This window comes from Rhipicephalus microplus, unplaced genomic scaffold (assembly GCF_043290135.1).
Source record: "Rhipicephalus microplus isolate Deutch F79 unplaced genomic scaffold, USDA_Rmic scaffold_15, whole genome shotgun sequence".
In the NCBI taxonomy this organism is placed as follows: Eukaryota; Metazoa; Arthropoda; class Arachnida; order Ixodida; family Ixodidae; genus Rhipicephalus; species Rhipicephalus microplus.
Window position 1 is genome coordinate 21,932,262 of NW_027464588.1, and position 6,000 is coordinate 21,938,261.

The following is a 6,000-nucleotide window of genomic DNA, read 5'->3' on the forward strand; positions in this document are numbered from 1 at the left end:
CATCAGAGCTTGGGGCTTGGCAGTGAAAACATGTATTTAACAGTTTTCGAAGCTATATCTGCCAAACAGTTTACTGAAGCGCCACTATTGCGCTTATTGTTACGCATGGAGCTATAAGCACCCCTTCACTCCTTCATTACTACAAGATAAAGACTGGACCTGAATAATGCCTACAAATCCAGCACAGTTAACAGTTCATGGGCAGTAAGACGCCTTCATCCAGAACTCTATGAGTATTTGCTATCGGTTCATAAACCTTTGGGCTCTATTCAGACTAATTTATGAATTAAAAGAGAAGAAATCAGCATTAGCTCTTTCAAGGTTTTCCCTGGTGGTTCTGCCGTTGGTACTGCTTATTCAGAAACTACTTTAAAAAACGATATTTCACATTTCCGCTATTCAATTCCTCAACATAATCGAATAGAATGCTCTTATATTTCGTATTGGAATCGAATAGCTATCAATCCGAGTATCACGGGGTAGCATTCGCATAATCGAAATAATTAAGTATCAATCTAATAGCATTCGCTCACCAATATACATGATTGATTGAATTTGAACATTTATATGATTAGCTTTCTATCAATGGACTAACGCAACGCATGACCGCCCCCAATTAAGCAAGTCTCTGTGAGTTGGTACTGTACGTGGGCTCTATTTTGTGTACGTAAGATAGGACTGTACGTCACAAAAGAAGGCTGCGCAAGTGCTCTGGCGCTTTCTTCGTTCAACTTGTCTTTGATGATAATCTGATTGATTGGAATGCGCTGCACCTGTATGCATGTGTAGTCTTCCTTTTGCTTTATGTGTTTTATACATATCTCTTCCTATCCTAGCTATTTTCGACCCCTACTTTCACGCTCTGTTCAGGGCAGTTAACCGCTGTTTCTACCAGCTTCATTTCCAATCTATCTATATCTCTTTCTTTTTTCTTTCTTCATAAGTCTCATTTCGCAACAACGAATAGTGACAGCCTAGTCTCTTTCATCTCAAGAATTCCCTTTTAGCATTATTTCTCGAGCTTTACCCCTAATCATCTTGTTGTTTGTTGCCTTCTGCGTAATGTTCAAGCTTTGTCATTTTATGTAACAATACCAATCAATAAATCCCTTTACCTTTACTTCTTTTTGACAATACTTGAAATGCCTTCCGAGGAGCGCCTCTTGCAGCAGGCGTACCAGTAACATACAAGTACCAACATTTCATGTGAGTACAACTGTGCGGTATAACAAAATGACCTCAGTGGAACGTGCCACCAAGAGAGCATAGGCATGATGTAACTTACAACACTGCAACGAGATCACTGTTAACTGAAGGAAAGAAAAAAGAAAGGGAACTCAGAAAGTCACTAAGCTTGAACAAAATGCCATATTTTTAGGAAGAAAATAAACAATTTTTTGTCTGCCAGTGACTTTTAAAATGGCAGTAGAAAAAACTCAATTTATGTTTAGAAAGAGTGATGCGTTTAGATAAATTTATTGTCAATACCATTTTAACCGAACATTATCTTGTTAGAAATACGTTTACGATAGTGGTGTTTAGAATAAGTGGTCAACAATTTCAAGTACATCGTACACAACTATGGTACCGATATAACTATACAGAAAAAGTGGTTAACGATACTTGGTACTCTACTATGAAGAGCTGAAAACACATATCTGGGCTTCACACTCGATGAGGTCTCAAAAAAAAACTGGCGGAACGTAATTTCACGTAGTGTTGCACAATTTTGAGTACTCCGTGTGTTTAAAAAAGTTGGTAACAATTTAGAGTAGTGTATACTTTACAATATTTGTTCTCTACTATGGGAGAGCACAAATTCGTCCTTTAGGCGTCACACTTGATGAGGTCCTGGTACGTGTGTTTAAAAAAATTTTTAACAATTTAGACTACGAGGTACTTCACTGTGGGAAAGCACAAAGCCGTCATGTACCGCCGATAGAAACCGCAGGCAACAGCAATGTGAAGAGAAATGCGCGCAGAGGGCTAGTCAGCCCCTTATGAGTCGCACATGGTAGATACTGCGGTACCACATAAATCTCGCGAACACCAAGACCTCACAGAGGCAAGGCATATGCAAAATTATACACAAGTACGGGGGCACGGAGCAAGATTTCTTACGGAAAGTGGAACTCAATCACATACCTCAAACGCCCCCGCAAGTACATCCGGACTACAGGGGAGAAGGCAGCGCGATCCCAAACGCAGAATTCTCAATTTTCGAAATCGAAGCGGCCCTCATCAAACTCAATATCAAGTCTGCCACAGGCCTAGATCGAATTTTGAGCAGGGCATTGTGCAACCTCGATTACAGATCACTAGAGAAACTCACAGATTATATTAACGAGTGTTGAGTGCATGGAAAGTTATCCCTGCCATGGAAAGAAGCGCAGATCATAGTTATACCAAAACCTGGCAAGAAATTGCAGCTGCAGAACCTGCGCCCTATCTCCTTAACATCATGTGTAGGTAAACTGATGGAGCATGCGTTCCTCAATAGACTAACAGATTACCTCGATGACAACAACCTATTACAACACACAATGATTCGGTTCAGAAGACATCTCTCCACACAGGACGCTCTTCTGCAACTAAAACATCGAATCATACAAAATTCTGGATGCTCAACGAGAGCCATCCTTGGTCTGGACCTGAAAAAGGCCTTCGACAACGCTCGTCACGGCGCCATATTGCGACAAATAGACAGACTGAACCTCGGAATGCGAGTGTACAACTACGTCCGAGCCTTCCTCACGGGAAGAACCGCACGCATGTGAGTGGGACAGCTAGAATCAAATCAAATCAACATTGGAAGCTCGGGTACACCACATGGCTCGGTGATCTCGCCGATGCTCTTCAACCTCGTCCTGCTGGGGTTACCCGCGCGATTACATCAAATGTATGAACTGCACCACACGCTATACGCGGATATTACAATCCGGACGACAACTGACAATGACGGAGAGATCGAGGATCACTTACGGGCGGCCATAGAATGCGTGGAACATTACCTAGTAGGCACGAGATTCACCTGCTCGGCCGAAAAAATCTGAATTACTGCTATATTGACCGGTGAAAAAGGGACGCCCGCCCAAAGGCTACGTACCTTCAGAAAAACAAGAAATCAAAATAACATCATCAAACGGCTCACCAATCCCAATGGTAAAGAAAATCCATGTACTGGGGATGATTGAGTAGAACGGCGGCAATGGTGAAGCACTGTGCAAGATAATGACAAAGGCCACCAACACGATGCAACTCATCCGACGCATCACGAACAAACATGCGGGCATGCGCGAAGGCAGCGTCATACGGCTCATACAAGCCTTTGTTATTTCACAACTAACGTACACGGCACCGTTTCACAAATTGACATTTGCGGAAAAAGACAACCTTAACGAACTGATACGCAAGACGTACAAGTTCGCGTTGGAACAGGCACCCGGAGTTAGCACCAGCAAACTCCTAGAGCTAGGGTTGCATAGCACCCTCGAGGAACTCGTGGAGGCGCAACAAGTTTCCCAGCTCGAGCGCCTATTCAAGACACGCCCAGGCCGACACCTACTCGAAAAACTCGGCATCACGTACCATACGCAGCATGGCATCAACGTCGAAATTCCAAGATCGGTACGCAAGCAAGTATACGTACCCTCATTGCCTCGCAACATGCACCCCCAACACCATACGGGACGGCGTAAAGCCAGGGCACAACGCATTACTCAAAGCTACTCCAACGACACTGAAGCGGTTTTCACTGATGCTGCGCGTTATACCAATAGAAATGGTTTCGTGGCGATAGTTACCGGCCATCGTGGCAAGTACATCACAAGCCTCACTGTGAACACGGCACACGCTGAAGCGGCAGAAGAAGCGGCTATAGAACTGGCCCTCACACAGACCAATGCCACATACGTGATTAGTGATTCGCAAACAGCGATTCGCAATTTCGCCAACGGACGCATGTCGCAAGAGGCGTTTCACATACTCCAACGACAACCCATACATCCAGGAGAGGTAGACTTCGATAACCAAAGGCACCTGTTATGGATCCCGGCACACACTGGACTGAGCACCCCCAACGAAGCGGCTCACCACGTTGCTCGAGGCCGTACTCACCGAGCATCGCCGGAGGACGACGAGCCCCCGCGGGGAACTGCAGACATCTGGGCATGGGAGGATTGTTTGACCAGGTTTCACGATATCACCACACATTACCAGTTACAAAGACACATATACCCATTTCCTCACGAAAGGCTAAACAGAACACAAGCGGTACACATCAGACAATTACAAACAGATTCATACAGAAACCCTAGACTCATGCACGCCATGTATCCAGACATATACACTACAAACAGATGCACGTCATGTGGCGAGGTTGCCACCCTTAGTCACATGCTGTGGGAGTGTCAGGACCTAATAAACAATTCGAACAGTGCCGATTCGTCTCACTCTTAAACCGCCAGCCTCGGCTCGCGTCGGAAGGCAGCACTGCTCAGCTCGAACCTGACAGCACAACTCTGGGCCATCCAGCGTGCCGAGGAAGCCGCTTCGAGACAAGGTCTCAGAACCGCATCCGCGGTGGGTGCCCAGGCTCACTAAAAAACGCTGGACTCTAATCGTCTGAATTCGACAAATAAAGTTTATGTTCGTCATCAAAACCAATCAACGGGTGTTCTCCTAAAGTACAACGCTCACAACTTCACAACTTCTTTTATACATTGTTTCGTCTTATCTCAATAGTATCGCAGTTTTCACTCGTTAAACCTTAGATATTATTGAGCTTATTTCCTCGATACACGAAACCTTTATTTGTAATTTTAGCTAGTTTTTCACTTCAAGGTAAATAGCATACTTCTCATGCATTTTACACAACTTTAGGAGGATTATGGAATTATTGCACAACAACTCAGGACAAAATTTTAGGAGCGAAGCTCTTTAAGACGTGGGTCATCCGTCCGTGAAGCATGTAGTAGTAGTAGTAGTAGTAGTAGTAGTAGTAGTAGTAGTAGTAGTAGCAGTAGTAGTAGTAGTAGTCATTGTCGTAGCAGTAGGTAGCCACCTCTCATTTAGCCCGTGGAATGTGCACTGGATGGCGTATTTTCTGTATGATGAGTATATAAAGGAAAAGATGGGAAATGGTGGTACTTGAAGTGTTCACTAGATGGATGGACGGATGGACCCACAGAGAGACAGACATACAAGCAGACAGACGGATGAATGAGTGAGCGAACGGACGGACGGAAAGACAGACAGATGCATAGACAGACGTATGGACGCACGCACATACGGAGCACGAATAGACGGGTGGATGCTCGGACGCACACCCGGGCGAACGCAGAGAAGGATGCACTGACGGCGGCATGGATAGACGGACGCACGGACGGGCGCGCGAACGAACACATGAATGGACGGACGAGTGGACACACTGACGGTTGCATGGACGGAAGCGCGTACGGACTGACGGACGCTTCGCCCAACTCATCATCATTCACTCCCTGGATATACTGTGATTTAGAGGGGGGGGGTGCTGCACCATGCTTTTTTATATTTCGTGTTATGAATTGAGGAACTATCCCATTAGGGTCCACGAAAGAAGTACTGCTTCGATTTTATTGAGATTTCGCACATTTCGATAAATGAAATAGAAAACGCAAAATTTGATAGAGGTTTATCAGTTTTTGCAGAAGTTATGACACTGTACTTTAGAAAGTACACTGGTCTCTTGAGATAGCAATAGGAAAGCTTGTGAGATGCAAAAAGGGAGACTACGCTAGGTTTTTGCCAAACGAATACCGAAGTCATCGTGACTCATATAGCTCATTGAAGTACCGACCCTTTATGGAACGCGTAACGTCAGACTTTCTGCAACACTATTTCAGTGTACGGGGAATACCTGCATTTTTTTTCAGGATTTGAGAAAATGTCTGTAGATTTGAATCTAGTGCAATAAGAAGCTCATCGGACGCTAGCTATTTCTTGCCCCTTCCGTCAGGTACA